General features: G+C 42.4%; 1 protein-coding gene across 1 annotated transcript in view; it reads right to left on the bottom strand.

Annotated features, from left to right (window-relative positions):
• MGAT4A (alpha-1,3-mannosyl-glycoprotein 4-beta-N-acetylglucosaminyltransferase A) overlaps window positions 1-12051 on the bottom strand; it is a 155903-nt gene extending 143852 nt beyond the window's left edge. The window contains exon 1 of the mRNA XM_004752879.3: window positions 11925-12051. The gene's annotated coding sequence lies outside the window, so the exon portion shown is untranslated. The remainder of the gene's footprint in view (window positions 1-11924) is intronic.
• Between the last annotated feature and the right edge of the window lie 389 nt (window positions 12052-12440).

Consider the following 12440-nt stretch of genomic DNA (forward strand, 5'->3'; position numbering starts at 1 on the left):
TCAGCTAGTAAGCATGTCTTATGCTTTATTGAAAGTTGTACTATAAAAAACCCCACATTTCTAAAAATTATGAACAGTATGCATAAATTTCCCATCTAAAGAATTCTGATGTAACAATAGCTTACTGCTCAGTTTTTACTAGAAACTGAGGTTTCTAAGAATTAAAATTCTGATAAATGTAATTGATAGTAGCAGAAATGATAAGGAAAACAACTTTGCATGCAAGAAAGTGAGATATGTTTTTAATAAGAAAGGTATGAGAAATGAAAATATATTTCTGTTGAGGGAAGAGAAAATAATTTTGTCCTAAAATAAAGACTGGTTATTTAGAGTGAGAAGGCTTAGGACAAAATCTAAATTAAAAAAAGAAGAAAAATTTGGAAAACTTGTGAAAAGAGAATCTTTAGAAAAGAACTTTATGCATGGTATAAGGACAAAGACTGAGACAATGAGTTTTAGAAGCACCCTAGTGGGAGTGCCTGGGTGGCTCAGTCAGTTAAGCATCTGACCCTTGATTTCAGCTCAGGTCATGATCTCAAGGTCCTGGGATTGAGCCCCAGGTTAGGCTCCCCACTCAGTGGAGAGTCTTCTTCTTCCTCTGCTCCTTCCCCTCTTCGTGCTCTCTCTCTCATAAATAAATCTTTTTCTTTTTTTAGATTTTTAAAAATTCATTTATTTGACAGACAGAGATCACAAGTAGGCAGAGAGGCAGGCAGAGAGAGACAGGGAGGCAGGCTCCCTGCTGAGGGGCTCAATCCCAGGACCCTGGGATCATGACCTGAGCTGAAGGCAGAGGCTTTAACCCACTGAGTCATCCAGGTGCCCCTAAATAAAATCTTTTAAAAAAATAAAAATAAATTTTAAAAGTACCCTGGTATAAGATTGAAATTTGGCTTTTCTCTGTTAAAAACCAAACCAAACAAAACAAAAACCGAAGTTTTCTTAGCTTTTTGTTCTACTCTTTGTTAGAAATTGTAAACAAAGATTTTCTTTATCTGTCTGGAAAAACAAAGCTTCTACGTTTTGTCTTTATCAGGTCTTTGGTTACTCAATAAGGTTAAATCCTCAATTTCAAGAGCTAAGTTTTGCTAACTACTAAGTAACATCTAGCAATTACATTACTAGGTATTCACCCAGAGAATACAAAAATACTAATTCAAAGAGATTCATGCACCCCAATGCTTATGGCAGCATTATCTACAGTAGCCAAACTATGGAAATAGCTGAAGCATCCATTGGCTGATGAATGGATGAAGAAGATGTGGTATATATATATACAATGTGATATTACTCAGCCAAAAAAAGGGAATGTATTTGCCTTTAGAATCTTTTATTGCCACCTTGGTTAAATAGATAAAATCTGAGTTTTATAATGATCTGTGATCCTATTTAGGCATTTGCCTTAAAACTGTTTTTTTTTTTTTAAACAAACTTCCCAAGACTCAAATTCTAAATAAAGTCCTTTTTGACTAATTAGACTATCTGTTCCAGAAAGTATATTAAATTCTTAAAGTTTTAATATGTCCTTTTATAATGTCATCAAGTATAATTCTAATTATTCAAATGTGTGTTGCAGAAATAACTAGATTTCCTTGTCAACTGCGTTATAATGAGCTCTTATCAGATTTTTAAAAAAAGATTTTATTTATTTATTTGACAGACAGAGATCACAAGTAGGCAGAGAGGCAGGCAGAGAGTGAGAGAGGAGGAAGCAGGCTCCCCGCTGAGCAGAGAGCCGGATGTGGGGCTCGATCCCAGGACCCTGGGATCATTACCTGAGCTGAAAGCAGAGGCTTTAACCCACTGAGCCACCCAGGCGCCCCTCTTATCAGATTTTTAACCTGTCCATATTCGAGTCTTTTGTAATTTATAATTATTGCTCTGATGCTCTTGAAAATGTGTTTCATTTTCAAGGAGATACAGATTTCTGTTATCTTTAAGATCATAAAACTAAACTGGGTAAGAATCTCCAGAACAAAGGGGAAAACTACATTCAAACAGAATAAGAATTAATAACGTGGGGTTAACTAAATGAAGAAAGGACTATAGTTTTTATGACTCTTGTGTAAAACATTGCTGGTTCTTTAATGTTTGCTCTTCTAGATTTAAGAAAACTTTTTCTCTTGAGATATCTATGACTTGCAGAAATACATTAAAATATTCCTTTGTGAACAGATTGAAGCATTTATCTTTTCTCCCTACCTGAACCCTCCAGAATGTAGAAGCTCTCAGGGAGTATTCTTTCTTTCATGGTAGTTATAATTGCTTGCATGAAGTTCAACAAGAACCAGCTCTCCTTGTAACAGGACACCACTGGAAACATGGGTTATTTTCCCAAGGCTTTGATGAGAATGTAAAATTTGAGAGAGACATACATAACATAGATAGGACCAGACAGGTTTAAGGAATTAAGGTTGACTTTATGGAGTCAATAGAGACCCCTCGAAATGTTGGCCTGATACCTTGCTTACAGAGTTTCCAGGAGTAAAGAATGTCACTTCCTGGCAGGTGCAGGAAACCTTAGGATATTTTGGGGATCTTGAGAAGAGGAATATACCCAAATCTACAGGTATTGCAGGCAAATCTGAAGGCAATTTTTGCCTTGGCATCTAGCCTTCAGAGGCTGTTAAAAGTTCGATCTAAAACACCTTATAAAAAGTTCCAGCGAATCAGATTTAAAAACAAACAAACAAGGGGTGCCTGGGTGACACAGTGGGTTATACACCTGACTCTTGATTTCAGCTCAGGTCATGATCTCTGGGTCCTGAGATTGAGCCCCACACTGGGCTCCATGCTGGGTGTGGAGCTTCTTTAAGATCCTCACTCTCTGGGGCACCTGGGTGGCTCAGTGGGTTAAAGCCTCTGCCTTCCGCTCAGCTCATGATCCCAGGGTCCTGGGATCGAGCCCCACATCCGGCTCTCTGCTCAGTGGGGAGCCTGCTTCCCGCCTCCTCTGGCTGCCTCTCTGCCTACTTGTGATCTCTGCCTGTCAAATAAATAAATAAATCTTTAAAAAAAAAAAAATCCTCTCTCTCTCTCTCCCTCTGCCCATCCCCCTTAAAAAAAACAACCAAACATACAAACAAAAACCTATATGGTCAGTCACTATTCTAGCTGTGCTTACATAAATAAGTAGGCCAAGTTTGTTAAAACTATACATTTTGGGGATTACCTGGGCGGCTCAGGTCATGATCCTGGAGTCCCAGGATGGAGTCCCACATGGGGATCCCTGCTCAGCAGGGAGTCTTCTTCTCCCTACCCCATTCATGCTCTCTCTCTCAAATAAATAAAAATCATCCAAAAAAAAAAAAAAAAGACTCTTCCTTTACAAACAAATGAGTCTTAATTTGATTCTCTTTGACAAAAGTGAGGGTAGCGTTACAGAGCAAGATTATGTTTCAATAACACACCTTTATGAACATTAGATTATGGTTCTGATTGTCTTTAAATGTTTATTGTTTGCCTATAAAACTGGGCTGGATCCTAAATTGTTTTGGAACAACATCCTCGAGTATCTGGCTATGACTCACCAAACTACAGCCTCCAATTTTCTTTAATTTTCTTGACTTGGGATCGTTCAGAACTAGAACTAAAACTGTCTTTTACCCTCAAGCCCTGCAAACTGATGCCACTGGACAACTTGAGGTAAATTTCAGAGAAAAATGGCCACAATGGCCCATGTTTACACTATCTTCGTGCTGTGACTTGGTGGGGATAATAAAAGTCTTCTGTGGACATATGATTATTTAAACAGCTGGACAACAGGACAGACTCCCCGACTATTGTGTGAGTCTGCTATCTCCAAGGTCCAGACCAGTGATGGGTCTGCTGATTGCCAAAACAGTCCGCTTGGTTGGTTTGTTTCCTTGAGAGGTCTAGCCGGGGAAATAATTCACAACAATGCTGTCACACAAAATATCATGGTCACATTATCTATGGTGGTGGCTGAAATGGGACAAGATTTTAAACTCATAACAAAAATCATTGGATTCTCTGGCTTCAATGGTCTTAGACCACTGATTTGCCTTGGATTATGTCCTAGCTAAACAAAGAAGAATATGTGCTATTACAAATACATCTGTTTGTTCTGGACAGGTGGAACAATGGAACACCCCAAAAGGCTATATGGCTACATAATTTTAACAAAGTCATCACTCAGACCACCTGGGACTCCATGAACGGTACCCACAAAATGCTACTTGTTTCTTGCCTTTCTTTGGGCTCTTGGCCTTTTTTTTTGCTGTTATTCTTGGGGCTCTTTTTCATGTCTTGGTAATCTTGGTGTCTTCTTGGCCTCAGCATTTCCAAGTTAAGCTAATGGTGATGCAAGGATTCCAACCTCTATCAGGATGGGAGGATCCGAGTCCTTATAAATCATCAGAGCAGCCAGGGAGAGATTTTTATGCCTCTAGGGTAGGACGGGGATGCAGGCCCAGCTCAGCAAGAAGCAGCTTCAGAAGATGAGAACTTTGGCCCCTTTTCCTTAGGAATAAGGATAGTAAAATCTCTCAGAGGGGAAAGAGACAGAGCAGGGACTGGACTCAGATCGCCTCAACACTGCCCACAAAACCCAGCCTTCCTTGGCTGCCTCCATAAGGAAGAAAAAGTAAAGCTCAAACTCCATACCTCTTCAGTGTGCCATCTTGCAGGAATGCGGAGAGAGGATGCTTACTGGAAGGAGGATGCCTACTCCCAAGACTGGACTTTGGGGTGAAGACAAGACCAAACCAGTCAGCGCCGAGGTGGACCCCAGGGATGACCTTTCACCGACTTTCCCCCTCATTATAATAAAAAACACCCCCGGGGTGGAGATTTACCATGTTAATTAGACATGGGGCACAAGAAGCATGACCTTTAATTGCACAGGTGCTAATAATAAATCCCCGCCTCTACTTGCTTAGATGTCATCCTTGCCCCACCTGGGGTCTTTAAAAACTCTCCCTGACCTCTCCTTGGGAGTCAGTCTGAGGACCCTCTCCTCTGTGCTGTCTCCCTTGTGCAGAACATAAGCCTGGATAAAGCCTTGCCTGAAATTCACATTTGGCCTCTTGTCAGTTTCTTCTGGGCCCCCCTGGGATGAGGGACAGCAGACACACCTTTGGAGCTGATGGACCTGTGTTCACCTCTTGGTTTCTCCACACTTTTCTTTGTGACTTTGTTTAAATTTAAGATGGGAAAAATTTCAAATGGGAAAATTATGTCCCTTCCAGAGGCGCAGGATGAAATTAGTTTCTCAGCAGGATAAATGTTAGTACCCCTTTTTATCTACATTAGTAAGAAAGGATGGGGTAAAATAGTCAAGAAAAACATCAGGCAAAGACCTTTAATGTTTTGTTTTTGCTTTTTTTGTGTCCTAATTTCTTTTTAACAAATAACAATAATCTCTCTGATTAGGAAAATAGTACATTTGTTGCAGAAGATTTGGAAAATATGGCAAAATATATTTTTTGAGTTGCGAGCAATTCTACCACCCAGAGATAAAGACTGTTAATGCTTTTGTGTTTGTCCTAAGCATGGGTGCATGGAAACATTTTTCCTTCCTTTTGCAAAACTGGGATAATATTATTATATAAATATTACATATTTATATAAATTTATAAATTTATATAAATTTATAAATTTATATAAATTTATAAATTTATATAAATTTATAAATTTATATAAATAAATATTATTATATTATATTATAGCCCATTTTCACTTTATGTGTACTCTTATTTTTTAAAATTTCTTAAGAAGTTTTGGAATTTCTCTTATTTTAAAAATATTGTTCAAAAACATAACTTAATGGTTATATAATATTTCACTATATTGATGTACCATATTTTACTTAGTCCTATTTTGGAACACTTAGACCATTTCCAAGTTTTCTCAAAATAGAAATTCTACATGGTAATCTTGCACACAAATTTTGGTGCACATCTGTTGATGTCTTTAGGATAAATTTCTAGGAGTGGAATGAGTAATTCTAAGGGTTTTTAAGTGGTCCTGACACATTACTAAATCACCCTTCTGAAAGATTTTAACAATTGATGAATGATAATTTTTGTACCATCTGGTCTCAGAACTGAATGATCAACTACATTTTGAAAGTATTAGATTGAGAACTGATGGATTATAGCTACATATGGGGGATCTATTTATCTTTCTATGAGGCTCTCTATGTGATTTTCCACAATTTGTAATGGGGATGCAGAGCTGCAGAAATTTGGGAGTGAGCCAGATGATTTCCGAAGAGACTGGCCTGGGCATGGAAAACGGGAAACATTTAGTTCTGTAGATCAAACACAATCAAGTACTAAGACTGAGGAAGGTCCATACAATTGGGAAGATGCTGGGTCAGCCCCAAGTTTTAAAGGGAACTTGCACTAGACTTGACTTCCGCACTTGGTGAACGAGGCTTCTGGCTGCCTGCCAGTTAGGAGCAGCTAGGAACAGAATGGCACGAGAAACAGTAAGCCAAAGTGGGGGCTGGGAGACACTGGCAAGGGGCTGGAGGAGAGGGACCACGGAAGGGAAAAAGCTGCAAGAAGGAGGGTCTGGGTCTGTGATGCTCCTGGGGAAGCTGGATGCCCTGCTGCGGCCATAGCAACAGCTTACTGGAGACAAATCACAGAACTTTCCAGAAAAGGCCAGGCTTCTCTGGTGCAGTCTAGGAGGATAGTTATGCGGGTACCTGAAACTGTCAGGAGGATGTCCCTGACCAATGTGGGGAACACCCAGGAGGCAGTGTCACACCCTAAGCTTGGCCTAAGCCAGCAGCTGCTATGGCCAACAGTAGGCTCTAGGTTGTGTGAAGATTCAACAGTAGTATTAGGAGTTTGGAGATGATATGGAAGCAAAGAATTAATTTATATTTATTTAAACTAGAGATACGCACAAAACACAAGTCCTGGTGATTTAGAGTGCCTAACAATTGCCATGGATTTTGATAACTTTAGGAGAATTAGCAAGGTAACTAAATAAGAAACTGATAAAAATCATTCTCAGGTGGAGGGGGTGGTGAAACAGGTGAAGGGGATAAAAGGTACCAGCTTCCAATTATGAAATAAGCAAGTCATAGGGATGAAAAGTACAGCATAGGGAATATAGTCAATAATATTGTAATAACTTGGTGCAGCGACTGATGGTAACTACACTTAGATTGTGCTGTTCATTTCCTACATAATTGTCGAATCATTATGATGTACACCTGAAACTAATACTGTATGCCAACTATACTTCAATTAAAAAGAAAAAAGAAAATGATGCTCAGAGTTGTCACAAAAGAAAATACCTAATCCTAATAATTATGGATCCCCTGGCTTTGGGCTCAGGAGCTAGAGCAGGCCGACTAGGGGTTTACACAGAGCTTGGGCAGGAAGGGGGCTGGCCAACTCCCAACAAGTGTTCTTTGGGGGACCCCAGTGGAGGAGTTTGGGTGCTCTGAAACACCCTCACTCTGGCCTCCAGACCCCGAGTCTCAGCAGCCACGTTCTGGCTGGGCACAGATCCCTCCATGCTTCTCTTTGGAGACTTGGCCCTAACTTTTCCAAATATTTATGGATCCCATACTACTTAACCCACCCCAGGACTAAACACAAAATGCTCTTCACTGGCTTTGGGAATAACAAATCCTACCAGACCGGTAAAACTCTACTGGTTCTAAGTTTGGTAAATCAAATGTTATCGTTTACATGATGTATGTTAACTTCAGCAAGGGGTTTAAACTCCTCCCACATAAACCACTCAACAAGCAGAAAAATATGGTCAAAGTGTTGGTATTAGAAAACACATAGTGTTTTCAAAGGCTGGTCTTGGACCAGTATATCCTAAATTTTCACTGGCAATGGTACAAGGTGACGCATATGAATAAATCAATCAAAGAGATGACCCAGTATGGGGTTAGAACCTACTGTCACATTAACTCTCTAAGGTGAGAGACAAAGACTTGGAAATCAAAACTCATAGATATATGGAATGGGGTTTGATAGCATCAGGCACAATAAAGAACAGAATAAGCAAACAAAAAATGGGGTGAATCCATAGTGTTGTAAAACTTCCACCTTCTGGAGTGTGCAAGAGCAAGTCCCTCCAGAAAGCCAAGTTTCCAGTGACTGAGATACCTTTAAGCATAGATTTTAGGTTTTTATCTATTTTTGGTGGAAAATTTTTAAAAAGCTATCATTCACTGTTTTTTAAAGGATGAGTATAATGTAGCTTTTTCTATATGACACAGGGCAATCATTTATGATCAATTTCAATTCAGTAAGTATTTCCTGAACATCTTTGCTTTGTGCCAAGTACCGTATATTGAACTTTAACCATTTTTTATTTACTTTAAAACTAGATTTTTGGGAAAGAAGCCAGCCACGAAGGACCACATAGTGTGTGACTCCATTCAGATGAAATGCTCTGAAGAGGCAAATCTGCAAATAAAGAAAGTAGATGGGTATTTGCCTAAAGCCTAGAGGGAGTGAGTGGGGGAGGGAGGTATTGGGGCATAGTGGCTCAGGGGCACAGGTTTCTTTTGGAGATGATGATGTTCTAATGATTCACAGCTCTGTGGATATACTAAAAAAGCCATTGCATTGTACACTTAAATGGGAAAATTCTATAGTATGTGAAGTATATCTCAGTAAGGCCATTAAAAAAACAACAGGTTGTCAATATTCAGAGAACAGGAAGAGACCCCTGAGCAATGATGGGGAGGGTGGACTGCGCTACACAGGTGGGGAGGAACCAAGATATTAAACTCCTACTCCTGCCCCGATGACTATGCTCTCTTCTCGTCCTCCTGTCCTTGAGAGACCAAAAACAAAACAAAACAAAACAAAACACCCCCCCTCCCCCAGCTAGAAGTGCGTTTCTAACCAGCTAGTTTCGCTTCTGTACGAACGCTTGCTTTTTCGCGCATGCGCGGGCTAACCGGTCTGCTTCTGTAAGATTGCTTTGTCAGCTTTCGCCCGGATCCTTTGTCTGCTCACACGCGGACCCTTTGTCTGCTTTCGTGCGGACCCCTGCTTGTGTACTCGGGTCCCCCTGGCCCAATCCACTGGCGCCAGGTATACCTGTTAAAACTGTGGACCAATTAGCACAGCCCTACCCGAAACTTGTTTGTACCCGTCTATAAAAATCCCACACCGACCCAGCTCTGGACCTCTCGGCATTATCGGCAAGGAGCGACGCAGAGGTCCAGGTTCGAACCTGCAATAAAGGACCCTTGCTGATTGGCTTTGACTCACGTCTCTGGTGGTCTTTTAAGGTGGGGGTAATATTCAGTTGGCATTTCATCCTCATGCCTGCCAGTGACACGTTCTGTGGCATCAGCTGCTTAGCCATCAGCTCTGCTTCTGGAAACCACAGAGCTTTAAGGCCCCGCTCAGTAGTCAGAAAGGCCTGGGTTTAAGGACTGATGGTGTGATTGTGGGCAAGTTCTTTACCTTCCCCATGCCCCAGTTTCCTTATCTGCAAAACAGGGTCGATAATATCTACCTCATAGTGTTGTTTTAAGGATTAAATGAGATAAAGCTCGGAATGTGGCGGCTTTGTGTCTGACTCACCCTCAGTGTTCAAAAGAAGTTTGTGTCTGGAAAGTGAAAGTGTCACTACCAAGAAACCAGTCCTCAGAGTGTGACTTTGGTGATACTCATTCTGACTATTGGGCTGTTGAGCGGGGTAAGGACATCGGTGTCAATGAATGTTCCTGCCAGATGAGGTGTTACAGAATTACCAGCTTTCCCTAACATAGTACAAAAGGAATAAACGTTCATTGAGCCAGGTACTTGACATTCAGGATCTCGTTGAATCCTTATAATAATAGGTCCATGCTGTAGATGGGGTAACTGAGGCTCACACAGCTCACCCCAATACTACTGAATGCTTTTACGGTGTGCTATGGTTGAGCACTCATTCATTTAATCCTCACTAACCCAGTGAGGTCACGTGATATGGTGATTTATATGAAATAGACATGTGGTCTGTGTCCCCACCTCTAACAGTTACCCAAATCCTCAGAACTTTCCTGGAGGAGAGCCATACGGGCCTTTTGTTATGTTAATGAGGTGAATTCCAGGCCAAACCCAAGGGCCGGAGGCCCAATCAGATTAGAGGGGTGGACCTCTCTCCTGACTTCCGGAGGGGGGCGGGGCCAAGAGGGTTGGAGGTGGTGTGGCCACCTCCGTGAATCAGTCGTGTTTATGCAGTGAAGCCTTCATAAAATCCTAATGGACCGGGTTTAGAGAGCTTTCAGTTAGTTTGGTGAACATTGGAGGCTGCAGGAGAGGCTGCACCGGAGGGCAGGGCAGCTCTGTCCTTTCCCTGCCCTCTCCCCATCCCTCGTCCTCAGCATCTCTTCCACATGCCTGTTCCTTTTATAATAAACCAGTGATCAAGTGAGGAAAATGTTCCTGAGTTCTGTGAACTGCTCTAGCAAAATAATCGAACACGAGGAGGAGGTCATGGGAACCTTTGATTTAGAGCCAGTGGGTCAGAAGAAAAGGTAACAACCCAGATTTGGAACTGGCACTCGGGTGCGGGTGGGAAGTCTCGTAGGACTGCACCCTTAACCTGTGGGACCCGAGGCTCTCTCCGGGGGCACTGTGTCACGATCGCGTTGAACTGTAGGACACCCAGCTGGTGTCAGAGCGTTACCTGTTGTAGGTGTTGGGGCAGCCCTACACACACACACACACACACACACACACACACCCCCCAAAAGAGGTAGTTACCATCATTATCACATTTTACATATGAGGAAACTGATGCACAGAAAGAATGAACTTGCCCAGGTTTGCAGATCTGGGACACAAACAGAAATAAATCTGATTCCAAAGCCTGTGTCTCTTCCACATCTGTGCTATCCACTAAGACACAGCAGAAGGTCCTAGTGGTCCCTGTATCTAACAGGAAAGCATGCTTCAAAAGGCACAGTGGGTGGGATGTTGTACAAATTAAAAAGAAGACAGTCCCTAGCTTCAGTCAGGGAGTTGTCTCTTTGGGGGGCATGAGGAGGCTTCATTAGGCTCTTCTAGACCTTCCTACCTGAGAATACATACAGAGTACAATTTTTTTTTTTAGCTGAAGGCTATGTGTGGTTTTGAGTTTGTCAAAGTGCTCTTGACAGCTGTTAGCCATTGCAAGGCTGCTGGGTGGCTGAGTTTCTGACATCTTTCTAGTATGTTTGTAGTTGTTTCTCACATGGTTTTGATAGCAGAGAGGAAAGTCCTGAGGGACTGGAGAGGCTAGGAGACCTCTGAGGCCTCACCTACCTTCCCATCCTGCACTTGACAGCCCAGGTTAGTCTTTTTTTTTTTTTTTTTAATATTTTATTTATTTATTTGACAGAGATCACAAGTAGGCAGAGAGGCAGACAGAGAGAGAGGAAGCAGGATCCCTGCTGAGCAGGGAGCCCGAGAGCCCAGGTGAGTCTGAAAAGTGTGTGTAGAGAATGAGGAAAGCAGTCTGGACTGGGGATTTTTCTTACCTGTAGACAATCCAAGACAGATAGTGGCCAGCTGTTCCCAGTCTCTGCAGAGCCAGCAATCCAGGAAAAAAGGCTCGTACCCTCCTTCTGCTCCTTAAAGTATCCAGACTCAACTCCCTTACCCATTCCTGCTTTTAAGTGAGGCCCATTTGACAAGGTTGTCCACAGCCAATTGATAGCTGCATTTAATCAGTTTACCTTTGTAGGGGAAGGGGTGGGTGTGGTGGAATATATTTTAAAATGTTTTTTCATGGCTCAGATAGCTAGATAAATACAATTGTAATATTCAGATCCCTTCCCGAAATGTGTTTTCTCCAGACTCAGGGTTGTTTTGCTCGGGGTCAGTGACCCATGCTAGAGGAAGAAATCCCCACAAAGCAAATTGCTATTAGAGCTTCTTTTCCTTGTGCTCTTTCCAGCTACAGATGTGTACTATTAAGAAAACAATCACTGTACTTACTCATAGGAAGAGAAGTTTCCCAGCGGATTCCAGCATGGGCCGAGGTCGGGGGGCGCTGGTCCTCTTAAACTTCTCTCCCACCCTCCATCAGAGGCTGTCTGGTCTCCCACTGAAAGAAGACACTCCAGTCCCTTTCATTAGGATGGGTTAGCCCACACAGCGGGAGGTGGCCTGAGGAAACACCTGGCAGCAGTTAATATTTGACTCCTACAGGACTGCCATTCAAAGGGCTTCCAGAGAAGAACAGTGACCACCTGGGGATGGCAGTTGCAAACAGGCCTTGGGAACGGGGCAGGTGCAAGGCATGGCCTTGGATGGGGAGGGAACAGGACAGATGGGCCCCTCCACTCCCCTGCATTTCCTGTCTGCTCAAAGGTGGCTGTTGAGGGGCGCCTGGGTGGCTCAGTGGGTTAAGCCTCTGCCTTCGGCTCAGGTCATGATCTCAGAGTCCTGGGATCGAGCCCCATATCGGGCTCTCTGCTCAGCAGGGAGCCTGCTTTCCTCCCTCTCTCTCTT

This window comes from Mustela putorius, unplaced genomic scaffold, assembly GCF_011764305.1.
Source record: "Mustela putorius furo isolate JIRA1106 unplaced genomic scaffold, ASM1176430v1.1 tig00000224_pilon_pilon_pilon, whole genome shotgun sequence".
Classification (NCBI taxonomy): domain Eukaryota; kingdom Metazoa; phylum Chordata; class Mammalia; order Carnivora; family Mustelidae; genus Mustela; species Mustela putorius.